Source organism: Miscanthus floridulus, chromosome 5, assembly GCF_019320115.1.
Source record: "Miscanthus floridulus cultivar M001 chromosome 5, ASM1932011v1, whole genome shotgun sequence".
Taxonomy (NCBI): Eukaryota; Viridiplantae; Streptophyta; class Magnoliopsida; order Poales; family Poaceae; genus Miscanthus; species Miscanthus floridulus.
In genome coordinates this window covers 97,640,489-97,656,500 of record NC_089584.1, presented here as the reverse complement: position 1 = coordinate 97,656,500, position 16,012 = coordinate 97,640,489, and the positions used below count along the sequence as shown (strand labels likewise).

The 16,012-nt window shown below is 53.9% G+C and overlaps 1 pseudogene; it reads left to right on the top strand.

Moving 5' to 3' along the window:
* LOC136452715 (D-glycerate 3-kinase, chloroplastic-like) lies at positions 1–2,855 on the top strand (annotated as a pseudogene).
* Positions 2,856–16,012: the final 13,157 nt, after the last annotated feature.

The window sequence follows — 16,012 nt, the reverse complement described above, 5'->3', positions numbered from 1 at the left end:
CCCTTCCTGGCTTCCTTGTTTTGGAGAACCGATCTTCTGCTACCTACTCCTATATACTAGTTAGTTAGCCGATCATCGATCGATTATTCAGGTCCTCGGATCTTGACTGCGCGCATGGACGGTAATCTTCTCGTGGTCGACGATTAGAGAAGAAACTTGGCTGTCGATGGTCTAATTTCTTGTCTCGTCGCGCCGGCCAGCGTTCCTGCCATCATGCTCGGACGACGGCCCGACGGCTTCGCCGCCGCGCGCCGCCCCGCCGTCGTCCCCGTCCCCGGCGCTCAGCGCGTCCGAGCGGGACCTCTACGGCTTCATCTGCAGCGGCCCACTGGCGGACAGGATCGGCCACACCAAGGAGAAGGTCGCCGACTCCATCGACTGGTGGCTTCGCTGCGGGGTTCAGGTGGCGCGCGCGCCTCCTCCGCCTCGACGAGTTCCAGCTGTCGGAGGCCGAGAAGGCCCGGGTATACCAGTTCTACATCCCCGTCTTCCTCTGGTGCGAGGACCAGGTCATAGAGCACCGAGCCAAGTACAGCGAGGGCGACGACATCCCGCCATTGGTGGTATGCACTGCACTCGCATCAACATTGGCGTTTTTCGCAGTTACTACTTGCTTAGATGCTCATGCTCATGTGGATGAGAGGTTTTTAGAACTAAGGCAATCGACCCCATCAGTATATCGTCATCGCACAAATAAACTGGTCTATGTGGCATAAAATTTGTCCTCGAGTGAGGTGAGGATACAATCCAAAGCTCTTGTGCCATGTTCCACTTACACCAGATGTGCGCAAGAGAACATGTTCCTCTGAATTATGCGTCCACCACACACAGTAGATGCTAAGCAAAATATATTAAAAAAGCATATGCTGTCCATGAGACATGCTTAATAAAAAGTGCATCTGATCTTATCATCTTAAACCTGATGGATCTCGAGGGAATCAAAAAGTAGATGGTTTAACCTAGTCGGGACCTGAATCTGATTATGAGTTTACATGGATGAACAGCATAGCAAGTTCAGTTCACATTTGATAAACGAGAGTATCTTTATCTAACACAGATCGGGGTCAGCGCTCCCCAAGGAAGTGGAAAGACGACTCTAGTCTTCGCACTTGATCATCTTTTTCATGTTTCTGGTAGGTGAGTTCTTCTCATTGAACTGATCACAGCGCTCTTTGCCCCTATGAATGAAATTTAAGACCCAAACTTCTGTATGGCATAGGAAATCCGCCACATTGTCTAATATCTATAGATGACTTCTATTTGACAGCAAAAGAGCAGGTATGAACTTGTACTGGATATGGAAAATATGTCGACCATATACTCTCTCCCCCCTCTCTCCCTCTAATAACTAGTACTGCGTACTGAAAATAGTGAGATAGCTCACACATACGCCTTTTTTATGTGCAGAATGAACTGAGGGACAAATATCCTGGAAATGCTCTTTTAGAGGTACAAACTCCCTCACTCCACTAGGCTAGTGAATGTGATTTACTTATTACTTTCAACATTGTAACGCAAGCTGAATTGAGAGTAACTGACCAAAACTTTCCAGCTCCGTGGAAATGCTGGAAGCCACGATCTCCAATTCAGTGTTGAAACACTCAAGTCACTGATGAAACTGACAGAGGAAGGTACCAGTTTAGACACCTATTTGGACCTTCTTCAAAACTATTTGTTTTTGGATGATGATTTGTGCACAGGGCTTCTCTTCTTGAAAAATTACTAAAATATTTTACATTGTTTTAAAATATATTTTAATGGTCTCACAATTGTTTTCACGACATTTAGGCATCAGGATGAAGGTTCCACGGTAAAAGGTGCAGTTAACGTTCCTCTAACTGATGTTTATAAGCTTATAGCTGATCAGCTGCATGATACATGTCACATGTCCATGTAGTCTGCTTTTGGGGGAAGAGGCGATCGTGCTGATCCTTCTGTATGGCCGGAGGTTGAAGGGCCCTTAGAGGTAATCTCATGTTTAGTCGATGAAGATTAGTTTGAGAAGTGTAAGTGATTCTTAACTTAAAGTGTGTCTTCTTTGCTGTCCTAGGTTGTTCTCTTTGAAGGATGGATAATTGGATTTAAACCTCTTCCGAATGAAGTTGTGAAAGCAGTGGATCCCCAGGCAATTATCTGATTTTGTTGTTTTTACTTTACCTGTAGCAATAGTATGACACTAATTTAGTAATTTTGTCATCTTCAGCTCGAGGTGGTTAACAAGAACCTTGAAGCATACTATGACGCTTGGGACAGGTTCATCAAGTCATGGATCGTTATAAAAATAAGAGAACCTAGTTGTGTCTATCAGTGGAGGCTGCAGGTTTCTGACTATTGACAAGTGGTGCTACTGAACTCGTAACAAACCATGAATTGCAGTTTCTGAGTTTAGTATTTGGATTGCAGGTAGAGATAGCTATGAGAGCAGATGGAAAACCTGGAATGTCTGACGAGGAGGTGCGTTCTCTTTGTTATCCTAGTAACATTATTTGTTAAAGTCGTGGTAGTGGAAAGAAAATTTACTGAATGACTGGTTAGCGATGTACTTTTTTCAGCAAATCATTTTCACGTCATTTATTTAAAATGGAAGCCTATCTACTCATTTATCCAGCAATTAACTTTAGTTTTTTTTTCTAGAGCCGTTGATTATCTGCAGAAATATAATGCCGAGAGTTCTTTCAGGTTGTGGATTTTGTATCACGCTACCTACCAGCATACCACGCATATCTACTCGTCATCGACATAGACGAAGGGAGGAATCCTATTTGCGGTTGAAATCCTTATGTGTATTTTTCACAAATAAATCCATGATGTACAATGTATATTTGCTGAAATGGAACTTATGCCCCCACAGTGGAGCATGGGCATATTTCTAAGACTTCGTATGCCTAGAAGCACTGCCCTCTTTTTTTTTTCTAGGCTTACGGTCTGTTTGGTTGAGCTGTGGCTAAGGAAAAAAGCTGTCGTAGGTCGTGAGCTGTGAAAAAACTGTGGTAGATCGTGAGCCGTGGAAAACAGTTAAAAAAGTATAAAATATACCTTCTATCTTTATCTCTCTTGAAACAACTACAAAAGAGTTCTTTATTCAACCCATTTCGAAAAGCAGAAAGCTAAAAACAGGATCTAAGGTATTTTAAAAATGTACTACGGAAAAACAGCTGCTTCTGAAAAACAACCCCTAAAAACAGCCCTTTGGTTGGGCTTTTGTCTTTTCGGAAGCAAAAGCAGCCCTAAAAGCCCAACCAAATGAACCCTTAGTTCAGATATATCCCAGTTATTAGACCTGAGCATTTTGCGGGCCGGGCTGAAAAAAAGCCCAGTTGTTTCGAGCAGAAAAAGTCCGAACCATGACCGCCCCACTGGACAGGCCAGGCCTAATTTTTGGGGCCGAGCTTGGGCCTGGGTGGGCTGCCCGCGCATTTTATAGTGTAAAATAGCAAAAAAAACAGTATTTTGGGCTAGGCTTGGGCCAAGAAAATTTTTCTAGGCAGCGGAATCTCTGTCCAGCAAGGTTCGTGGGCGGGTTAAAGCCCATCATGCTCGGGTGGGCCCATGGGCGGGGTCAGGCTGGGCTCATTTTGCTCGAGTATACTAGTTATGTAAATTTCATGTATGGCATATTTCTCCTCATATTTATGCTTAAACTTATATATAATCAGTCAGAGAAGTGCTCCGATAGACCTCTTTCTAAAAGCTGCACAAACCCCAAAGTTGCCTTGTAATTCCTGCATTTGAACAACTTTATCCATGCTAGGCCGCTTCAGAGTTCAAAGTATGCACCGAAAAGATGTGAGCATTATATCAGGTTTTATAGTTGAGAGAGTTATGTAAAATCATTAATATGCTAAGAGTGTTATGTAAGTAGACTTTTTTCTACTGCTTGCTGACTCACCGTCATATTAGCATCCACATAATATGCCATGTCAGAAAAGCACCTTCAAAGTCGTCTCAAGGGGTTATTTAGATAATTTTTAGTAGTTTAAGGGGCAAAATAGCTAATTTTATAGGTGAATAAGTGAAGTAGACAACAATTAATAGTTTTGGAAGTTAAGTAGACTTTTTCTTTAAAGTATTCTAAGTTTTACATCATAGTGTTCGATTAAAAAGAAATTGGCATTCTCTATTTGTGCTATCCCATGTTACCTAGTTTTCTTCTTCTTCTTTGCTAAAATTACTGCCTACATTTGAAGTCAACTACTCAATTTGATATGTAACCAAATTTCCTTCTATATACAGAGCTACTCCCCCCCCCCCCCCCCCCCCCCTCACAAATATTAAGGCACATTTTAACATATATAGTTTTTTCTTAGTACAGGTGCACATGCTCACATATACTCACGCTAAATATTAAGACATATTTTAATTTGGATATTTTTTTCTCTCTCTCTCAACAAATGAATTGGTAGATCTAGGATTGATGAAGTCATCGTAGGTGTTTCAATGTTGACCGTTAAGTCTAAAATAAATATAGAAAAATACGAGTACTCGTATCAAGTCGAAAGTTTTAACTGGATGAACAGGTTTTACCATAGAAATCTAACTAGCTGAGCTACGCTTAATTCACTATACAGTTTTTAACTTACATTTAACCTAATTATTATTGGTTACAACATCAAAACCATACAGTGTTAAATAATATATGGATGTAGCGGTACCACTTCTGTATGACTAAATTCGTACAGTCTTTTCTGTTGTAAAACGTTACACTGTTACTATAATAAAAATAACAATATAAGCCTAGCATCATTTCGGGGCACATGGCAAAGCCACTAAAACACTCGGCAAACCCTTACTCGGCAAAGGGCAAAGACAAAAAGTTTAACGGCAAACTAACTTTGCCGAGTGTTTTTCGTCGGGCACTCGGAAAAGACTTTGCCGAGTGCCCAAAAAACACTTGGCAAATATTTTCCGCAAAAAAAAATAAAAAAACAATTGCCACCACCGGCCGCCGCCCACCACGGCCGCCGCCAACACCAGCACCCAGATCCGCCAACACGTCGCCACACCCGCTGCCGCCCCCACGCCGCCGTCGCTACCACAACCACGCTGCCGCCAGCACACTCACGCACGCACCACCACCACCACCAGAGCCCAGATCCGCCCGCCACCGGCCTCCACCGGCCGGATCCGGGAGAGGGAGGGGCGGCGCCGGGGAAGAAGAAGGCTGGGGAGGGGCGACGCCAGGGAAGAAGGGGAGGGGCGGCGGCCCGGGAGAGGGAGGGAGGGGAGGGGCGCTGGGGGACGGGTGCCGGGGAAGAAGGGTGTCAGGTACCATAAAAAGGGGTCCCCTAGGCAAGAACCAAAAAAATCGCTTAGACCTTGTAAATATCGAAGCCAAGAGACAACCACCGGCAAACCCCCACCTTATCCGAGGCTCGGCTGGACCGCCCGGCCCACCTCGAACAGTATTCGGGCTCACCCGAAGTGGGCTCGGCCCAAAATGAAACCACGAGGCCTCGGACGAGGTACCGATTCTCCGACTCGCCCGAGACCCCGCGCGTAAGGCCTCGGACGAGGTACCGATTCTCCGACTCGCCCGAGGCCCCGCGCGTAAGGCCTCAGACGAGGTACCGATTCTCCGACTCGCCCGAGGCCCCACGCGTAAGGCCTCGGACAAGGTACCGATTCTCCGACTCGCCCGAGGCCCCACCCGTAAGGCCTCGGACGAGGTACCGATTCTCCGACTCACCCGAGGCCCCACGCGTAAGGCCTCGGACGAGGTACCGATTCTCCGACTCGCCCGAGGCCCCGCGCGTAAGGCCTCAGACGAGGTACCGATTCTCCGCCTCGCCCGAGGCCCCGCCCGTAAGGCCTCAGAGGAGGTACCGATTCTCCACCTCGCCCGAGGCCCCGCGCCATGAGGCCTCGGACGAGGACGTCACACCCAACCAATGCGTCCAACCACTCCCGCGATGTCAGTCAAACGATGGCCCAATACATCGGAGTGGCTGACGAGATGGGAGTCACATCGACGCCATGCCATCCGAGACAGGACGGGGCAGGGGTTACCGGCCGCTGTGCTCGGCACTGTGCCCACGACTGACACCCGTGCTACACTGTGCTGCCTAACCCCTGCTCCAAGGACAGCGCGGTGTGGAGAGTCAAGTCTGGGTCCCTATAGCCTCGGAATCAACGTACAAGACCAACTGCTCCCTCCGAGCCTCGGCTATCTGCTTTTGGGCTCCTGTAGCCTCGGGACTCGCACCCGCCGAGCCCCCCACAATGGTTTAGCCTCTGCACCGACTAGGCCTCGGCTCTCTACGTTGTCGACATACAGCGACCGGCACGTCGTCTGCAGTACGTGCCATACCCTACGCCAAGCCACAGGAGCTCCCACGTCGCACAGGATCAGGCGTGACCGGCGCGTCGCTCCAGTGCACCGAGGACAAGGCCGCTCCACCGACCATGCCGCCACAGTGATGAGCTACAGGGCTCGACATACCGCCTCCACTCACAAAACGCCACGTAGCAAATACATATACCGCCCCTGTGCCTCCCTTCAACTATAAAAGGGAGCGACCAGGGCCGCTTCTAGGAGGACAGGGACACACACAGGTGCAAGAAATGCACAACGCTCGGTAACACACACATACTCCTTCACTACAAGAGATCAACATCTCAAGCAACCCACGCCACTCCACGCAGAGACCTGGGACTAGCTCCCTCTCTCGCTCAGCTTGTCAGCCCCTACTACAAGCACCTCGGTGCAAGGAATACAAGATCGCTCTCTCAGACTGGACGTAAGGCACCTATTACCTGAACCAGTATAAACCTTGTGTCTCTTTACATCACCATCCTAGATTAGGGGCACGCAGTACACTTTCACTAGTCGGTTGAGGACCCGCCGGATCCAAAACACTAACAGTTGGCGCGCCAGGTAGGGGAGCTACTGCGTATCAGCTTAGTCATCCCAACAAGTTCCAGATGGCAGACCCTGTGCGACCACTGCGTTATGGCACGATGATCTGGTTCGGGAGCCTAGAGTTCATGTCTCTAGGACATGAGTACGATATGGTACTCCTCCCACCCAGAGCCCCATCGACCGACGATGACATCGCGCACCAGCAGCCTGGGCGCAGGCGGTGCCTAGGCCACCGCTCTCGTCGTGCTCACCAGGCACAACGCGGGCGGGACCACCCCGACACCACACGAGCTCAGGGCGACGCACCGCGCTCTGCCAGTATCCCATGCCCGGCTGTTGGTACAGAGTCCCTGGTTGGGGACCTGTCTAGCTTAAGCCTAGGCAAGGGAAAGACACCGGTGGCGCGCAGCGACGCCCCATCATCAAGCTCTGCCCCGCCACCTCCTGAGGAGTCGGCTCCGGTGGAGCGGAGCCCGGCGACGACATCGTCCCCGTACCCCTTCGGGTTGGGCAATGCCGCCGCCGCCTACCAACGTTTTGCCCTCGACCTCATTGCCACAACCCCGACCCACACCCACGCTGACTCTTCGGAGGAGGACGAGGTGTGGGCCAGAGCGGACTTCATTGGGCTTCGCGACTCTGAAGCCATGCGTCGCTTCATGGCCACGAGCGACTACTGCTTCGGCTACACCGACTCCGATGACGAAGGCACTTACATCCCACTCGTGAGTGCTTCAACGTCGAGCTCGGGATGCCGAGCGTGGGCGATGAGGACGAGGGGGTGGGTGATGCCACACCTCCACGCGTCGAGCCCCTAGCAGCACGGAACGAGAGCCTTGCCCCCGAGGAACTTCGACGCCTGGACCTGGAGCAGCTCCGTGAGCTTCAGGCTAAGGTCGAACAAGACCGACTACTTCTGCAATAGCTCCGAGACACTCTCGAGCAAGAGCAGTGGGGTCGCAGTGATGGCGGAGCAGCCCGGTGGAGGGCCTGCGACGTCAACCACCGCATCAACAACGACGAAGGGGGCGAGCAACCCCCTATCTTCAATCGCGCTAGCCAGAACGTCGCAGCAGCAATGATGCTACTCCAGATGATGCCCGAGCCCTCTACCTCGGAGGGGCGACAGGTCCACGACGAGCTTCGAGACCTCCTCGAGACCGCCGCGGTACAGCAGGCCGAAAGTTCCACCTCTCGACAGCGCGGAGGCGCCTCGAAACTACCCACAATGCCACCTCGGCAGGATAGAGAGGCCTCGGTTCGTCCCGAGCCTGCTCGAGCACCGACAGCCAACAAGGCCCTCTCGGTGCACGATCGCCTTGGCGACCGACACGAGGTGCAAGGCAACCATGATGTGGTTAGCAGGCGATGGCACCATGACAATGATGGGCCCGCCTGAGGCTATCACCCACACCGAGGCGGTCGCTACGACAGTGGGGAGGACCACAGTCCTTCTCCTGGGCCACCTGGTCCTCAAGTTTTCAGTAAGGCCATCCGCGGCGCCCACTTCCTGGCCCGGTTTTGGCAACTGGCCAACCTTGCAAAGTACAGTGGCGAGACCAACCCCGAGCTGTGGCTGGCCAATTATCGCCTGGCTTGTTAGCTAGGCGGCGCGGACGATGACCTGCTCATCATCCGCAACCTCCCCTTGTTCTTGTCAGACTCGGCGTGAGCTTGGCTCAAACACCTCCCTCCCTTGCAGATCCACAACTAGCGTGACTTGGTAAAGGTCTTCATCGGGAATTTCCAGGGCACATACGTGCACCCCGGGAACTCTTGAGACCTCAAGAGTTGTCGCCAGAGGCCGGACGAGTCTCTCTGAGACTTCATCCGACGCTTCTCCAAGCAATGCACCGAGTTGCCCCACGTCGGTGACTCGGAAATTGTCCAGGCATTCCTCTCCGGCACCTCCTGCCGAGACCTGGTCTGAGAGTTAGGCCGAAACATACTGACCACGATGACCGCGCTCCTCGACATCGCCACCAACTTCGCCTCGGGCGAAGAGGCCGTCGGGGCCATCTTCCTCGACAACGACGCGAAGGGGAAGCGGAGGGACGAGGCCCCTGGGCCTCGACCCCCACCTCCCCAAGAAAAAGAAAAAGGGTCACTCTTGTGGAGTCCCTCGGACATGCCGGGCATACCGAGGGAGGTCGCCGAGCATGCCTTAGACATCCGAGTCGGCTCCAGACCGGTGAAGCAGTGCCTACGTCGATTCGATAAGGAAAAGCGCAGGGCCATCGACGAGGAGGTGCAGAAGCTTTTGGTGGCCGGATTCATCAAGGAAGTGTCCCACCCAGAGTGGTTAGCTAATCCCGTATTAGTTAAGAAGAAAAATGGGAAGTGGAGGATGTGTGTAGACTACACTGGTTTGAATAAAGTATGTCCAAAAGTTCCATTCCCATTACCTTGAATTGACCAAATCATTGACTCCACTGCGGGATGTGAAACCTTATCTTTCCTTGATGCGTATTCCGGTTATCATGAAATCAAGATGAAAGAATCCGACCAGCTCACAACTTCTTTCATCACCCCATTTGGCATGTACTGCTATGTGACTATGTCGTTCGGCCTTAGAAACGTAGGGGCCACATATTAGCAGTGCATGACCTAGGTCTTCGGTGAGCACGTTGGGCGAACCATCGAGGCCTATGTGGACGACATCATGGTCAAGTCTAGGAAGGCTAGTGATCTCGTCGATGACTTGGAGATAGCCTTCAAATGCCTCAGAGAGAAGGGCATCAAGCTCAACCCCAAGAAGTGTCTTCGGGGTCCCCCGAGGCATGCTCTTGGGATTCATAGTCTCAGAGTGCGGCATCGAGGCCAACCCAGAGAAGGTCTTAGCCGTGACCAACATGGGACCAATCTGAGACCTCAAGGGAGTGCAGAGGGTTATGGGATGCCTCATGGCCCTGAGCCGCTTCATCTCATGCCTTGGTGAAAAAGGCTTGCCTTTGTACTACCTCTTGAGAAAGTCCGAACACTTTTCTTGGACCCCCAAGGCTGAGGAAGCCCTCACCAAGCTCAAGGTACTGCTCACCAATCCTCCTGTCCTGGTGCCATCGACCAAGGGTGAGGCCCTCTTACTCTATGTCACCGCAACGACCCAAGTGGTCAGCATGACCGTAGTGGCCGAGAGGCAGGAAGAGGGGCATGCTCTATCTGTCCAACAACCTGTTTACTTCATCAGCGAGGTGCTCTCCAAGACTAAGACACGCTACCCCCACATCCAGAAACTGATCTACACCGTAGTCTTGGCTAGACGCAAGCTGCATCACTACTTCGAGTCCCATCCGGTGACCGTGGTGTCGTCTTTCCCTCTGGGAGAGATAATCTAGAACCAGGAGGCCTTGGGTAGGATAGCCAAGTGGGCCGTCGAACTCATGGGGGAAGCCCTATCTTTTGTGCCTCGGAAAGCAATTAAATCCTAGGCCTTGGCCGATTTTGTGGCTGAGTGGACCGACACCCAACTGCCACCTGCTCAAGTCCAGGTGGAATGCTAGACCATATACTTTGATGGGTCCCTGATGAAGACCGGGGTAGGCGCGGGTCTGCTCTTCATCTCACCCCTCGGAGTGCACATGCGCTACATGATTCAACTCCACTTTGCCGCCTCCAACAACGCAGCCGAGTACGGAGCCCTCGTCAACGGCTTGCAGATTGCCATCGAACTTGGAGTATGGCGTCTTGACATACGGGGCGATTCGTAGCTCGTCGTCGATCAAGTGATGAAAGAGTCGAACTGCCATGACCCCAAAATGGAGGCGTACTGCAAGTTGGTACGTCGCCTAGAAGACAAGTTCGACGGTCTTGAACTCAACCACATTGCGCGAAAATTCAACGAGGCCATGGACAAACTGGCAAAGATGGCGTCGGCACGGGCCCCGGTCCCCCCGAACATCTTCGCCAGAGACCTCCACAAGCCTTCCATCGACTACGCCTCGGCAGCGGAAGAGGGCCCACCGATCGAGCCCTCCGCAAAGCCCAAGGCCCCCTCTGTCACCGAGGCCCCTGCAGCCGAGCTCGAGGCCATGGAAATCAACGCGGAGCCTCCTGAGGTCGACCAGGGCACGGACTAGCGAGTCCCGTTCCTTGATTGCCTCATTCGAGGAGAGCTTCCTACAGACAGGACCAAAGCCCGATGGCTTGCGCGATGAACCAAAACTTACGTCCTCAGCAACGGTGAGTTGTACAGGCGAAGCCCATCTAGCGTCCTCCAACGGTGCATCACCACCGAGGCAGGCCAAGCCCTACTTTGGGACTTGCACGTAGGAGCCTGTGGGCACCATGCAGCGCCTTAGACGCTCATCGGAAACGCCTTCCACCAAGGGTTCTACTGGCCAACAGCAGTTGCTGACGCCACCAAGCTGGTACGCTCCTACGAGGGATGCCGGTACTATGCACGATAGACGCACCTCCTGGCCCAAGCCCTCCAAACCATCCCCATTATATGGCCATTCGCCGTATAGGGGCTAGACATGGTTGGGCCTCTGCAGAAGGCCCCCGAGGGCTATACCCATTTGTTGGTAGCGATCGATAAGTTCTCCAAGTGGATCGAGGCTCATCCGATCACTCGAATCAAATCTGAGCAAGCAGTGTTGTTCTTCACTGATATCATCCATAGGTTCGGGGTTCCAAACACCATCATCACTGACAATGGGACACAATTCACTAGCCACAAGTTCCTGACATTCTGCGATGACCACCACATCTGTGTGGCCTGGTCAGCCGTAGTACACCCTAGGACAAATGGCCAAGTAGAACGTGCCAACGGCATGATCCTACAGGGTCTCAAGCCAAGAATATACAACTGGTTGAAGAAATTTGGCAAGAAATGGCTTGCCGAACTCCCGTCGGTCATCTGGAGCCTGAGGAACACTCCGAGTCAAGCCACAGGATTCACGCCGTTCTTCCTGGTCTATGGAGCCGAGGTAATCCTCCCCACTGACTTGGAGTACGGTTCCCTGAGGCTACAGGCCTACAACGAGCAAAGCAACCACACTGCCCGTGAGGATGCCCTTGACCAACTAGAGGAAGCCTGAGACGTTGCGCTGCTATACTCGGCCAAGTACCAGCAAGCCCTACGATGCTATCAAGCCCGGCGCATTCAAAGCCAAGACCTGGAGGTGGGCGACCTGGTGCTGAGACTGAGGCAAAGCAATAAGGGCCGCCACAAGCTGACCCTGCCATGGGAAGGGCCGTACATCGTCGCCCAAGTGCTAAAGCCCGGGACCTACAAGCTAGCCAACGAGAAGGGCGAAATCCTCACCAACGCTTAGAACATAGAATAGCTACGTCCCTTCTACCCTTAAATTTCTAAGCATTGTATACATTGTTTCCCGAAATACAATAAAGAAGCATTCTTTAGTTGTTCTAATTTTTCGAGAAACCCCCCGAACCCATCGATGGGGGGATCAGCATTACGATAATGCTATAAGGGAGACTCGGCTCTGCCTCTACAGAACCAAGCCTCCCTCGGGGGCTAGAAGGGGGGACTCCCTAAGTCCCAGTCACCATTTTAGTCATTTTTCAAAAAAAATTCTACGCCAAACTCTCTCGCGTACCCTGACAAATCGATTGTAAAAAACCTAAGGACCGAAAGTCTGTCTCAGGGCCAAAAGGCCGGCCGAGCCGTGAGACGGCCTATGCCTCTGGGCTATGGCAACTCCCTCACCACCTTTTGCCCGAGGGCAGCTTAGGCTCTGAGGAAGTTTTTTACAAGAGATATGTTCAAAGAGGAGACAGAGGGCAGAGGCTCGGAAATACAATAAAAAATGATTAAAAAGCGTATACACACAAGTACTTTAAAAGGCCTCGACGGCCACAAGCGTTATGGTACAATAATGTAAGTCCTAATCTATTTATATGCCCCCTTTGGCCCAGGTCAAAGCTTAGGGTCGCCAGCGTCGGTGGTCGGCGTAGGAGGAACCACCTCCTCTTTGAACAACCTGGGTAGTGCCGTGCCAGGGGCCTCAGCCGCCTCCACCAGCTTCATGACCTCCTCCTCGGCCTTCTCGTCATCCTCAGCCACGACGTAACCATCGCTAATGGCCTCGAGGTCGATGCCGGCGTAGTGCGAGGAGATGACGGCCAGGGCACGCTTGACGCCCGTATGTAGCGCCCCCCAAAGCCGCTCGTGGACTCGGCCGCTCAACACGATCAAGCGTCTCCCGAGGGAGCTACCCGACTCGACCCCTCCGACCTCCAGGGCCTCGCAGGCGGTACGGGTGGCGCTCTACAGCACGTTGTGCTCCTAGATCTTGGCCTCGAGCACTGCCTGCACTACGACAGAGGCCTCGGCTGCCCGGGTGACCTCCTTCTCCAACCCTGCGCCAAGACAGGAAGGATGGAGTCAAGCACGAAAGAAAAACAAGCTGAACAGGGGCGCAAGCCTACGAGACTCACCCTCGGCTTTCTCCCTCTAGTTTTGGACCTCAACCCGAGAGGCCTCGGCCGCCATAGAAGCCTCCCTCTCCAGCTCTGCGTCGCATCGGGGAGTCAGGGGTTGAACGCAAGAAAAACAAATAAACAAGCGGCGTGGCTCAATGGGACTCACCCTCGGCCTTTTCCTTCTAGGCTAAGGCCTCGACCCAGGAGGCCTCGGCCACCTTGAGGGCCTCCGCCAGGGCACCTTTTGTCAGCAGGTGCGCGCCCTGCTCTGCCCCTAGCTGCCCAGCGACGACCTTGGCAGAGACCTCCACTTGTTCGGCCCGGGACCTGAAGGTGTCCCGCTCGCCGGCCACCCGGGTCAACTCCTCCAGCTCCTTGATCTGTGCCACCAAAGGGACGACCTGCTCCTGAGCCATGGTCGCCTCGGCCTTCATATCAGCACAGCGAAGGTGGAGGTCCTCCACCTCCGCGCTCTGCGCTGATAGAAGCCCATTAGCATTGGCGAGCAGGTCCTTCTGCTACCGGAGCTGGTCCTAGACGTCCCTCTCCCGCCAGAGGAACATCGACTTCCCGAGGGACCAGGCCTCGAGCTCCTGGATAGGCAGAACAGACATCAAGCACTACGAGAAAACTTGGGAAAAAGATGACACAGCATAAGGAAAGAAAGCGCGCACCTGGGCAACGCCGGGCAGATCGTTAGCCACGACAGATAGCGCTGTCTACAGCGACCGCTCTGCCAGCTGGCGGAATTGCTCGAAGGAGCCCCAGTGCCCCCCTCGACCGCGTCCTCAAGGGCGAACATAGGCTCCCCCTCAGGGTCATCCTAGCTCCGCCACAAGACACGCGGGCGATCCCACCCGCGGGGTTTGGGTTGTACCCGGACGAGGGCCGAGCTTCCCTCGCCAGAAGTCGGAGCTGGCTGCTCCGCGGTGCTGGCCGCCTCGGCGTCCGCCACTTCCTTCCCCCGGGAAGTATTGTCGAAGGAGATTGAATGAACCTCCACCTCCCGAGCGCTCTCATGTGATGGCGCGGTTCTTGGACCGAGGGCGGTACCGAAGCTTGCCCCGCCTCCATCTCCACATCCTAGGCCGCCGGCTCTGCCGCACCCAAACCGGCCTTCACCACCTCGGCCTCGGTGGTCCCGGGACCTACAGCCTCTGCCACCTTAGCCTTGGTGGTCCTCGAAGCCCCGGTGTCCGCCACCTCAGCTTCGGAAGCCCTAGAAGCCCTGGCCTCCACCACCTCGGCCTCGGAGGTCCTAGGGGCCTCGACCTCACCCTCGGTGGCCTCAGGAATTGAAGGTGCCTCGACTTCACCTAGTTCTAGGGCCTCGGCCTCGTGGGGCGTAGGTGCCTCCTCCCCCGCTTGCTTTGTGGCTGCCTCGGTAGCCTCTCCTTGGGCAACTGGCTCCTTCGGGTCAGCCCTGGCCAATGTCGTGCCACGCTGTATGGCGGCCTACACCTCCACCACCCATCGGGCGGTGGAGCTGGTGCTCACCTTGAGCGCCTTACATGGCGCCAGGGCGGGCACTTTCGCCTGACGCTTCTAGCTGAAGATGAAACACTTACTTGGTCAGCATACGACCAAAGAACATGTGGAAGATGCTGCAAACTCGACTGACAAAGCACTTACCTCGAACGGGGACACAATAGCTTCTGCACTACGTCCCTCATCCTCTGCAACAGCGGTGGCACGGTCCCCATGTCCGCCAGTGCCGGCCGGCCCTCGCCGAACTCCGATGCCCCCTCGACCCTCTGTAGAGGCTGTTGGACCGCCCCCGCCGTCGAGCCCACTGGGCTAACGGCGCGCTTCCCCAACGCCTGTGTCTTGGGTGTGTCGGCCTCGGCCCTAGGGCGGGCGATCGCCAGCCCTGAGGCATCCTCTCCTCCTCCTCCTGGAGACGCCAGGCCGCTCACCAACGCCTCGAGCGCCGTCCCCCTAACGTCAGAGAGATGGTCCAGAGGGCCCTGCCCTGCCTCACTGTCGTCGTCATCACCCGAGGAATCCGTCGACGACGGTGATGGAGACGGCTCCTCTGGGAGACCGTCGTGCCTCTACTACCGGCGATGTTTCTCCAGCTCGTCGTGCTCGAGGCTCTTCCTCTTGCGCCTTGCCTCCTCGATGTCCTTCCGCTCCTTGTATGCCTCGGCATGTGCCCTGTTCGCCGCCCGCCGCTCTGCGTCCTCAGGAATGGGCGGCGGGGAGGCTCGCACATCCCTCATCCCCTATAGGAACGATAAACACAAATAAGGGAATAGTTTGAAAATGTACGGAGCAAGGAGGCCTCGGGGGCCGCAGTGGCACGTGACTTACCAGAGAGATGTACCCCCACGACGGGCGCATTAGGAACAGGGTCAAATCACTGCTCCTCTACCGCCCCTCCACCATCTCTCTCACCCGACGCAGAACCTCCTCATCGGAAAGGGTGATGGCGGACAACCGGATGCCGTCGATCGGCTCACCCGGTGTCATCTCGAACAGGCGTTGCCGCCGAGCCATCAGCGGTAGCACCCACTAGTGGTGGAACGCCGCCATGACCACGGCCGCCGTGAGGCCGTAGCTACACAGCCTCTCTAGCGCCTTTAGGAGTGGCTGCAGCATGGGCTGATCAACCAATGGGACGCTGTACCTCCACCTCTCTGGCTGGCTCTCCACGACCCGCCCGGTATAGGGGGGAAGCCCGTCGTCATCATTGCGGAGGTAGAACCAGCTATTGTACCAGCGGTAGTTGAACGACGCGAGCTGGGCTAGGATGTAGAAGGGCTG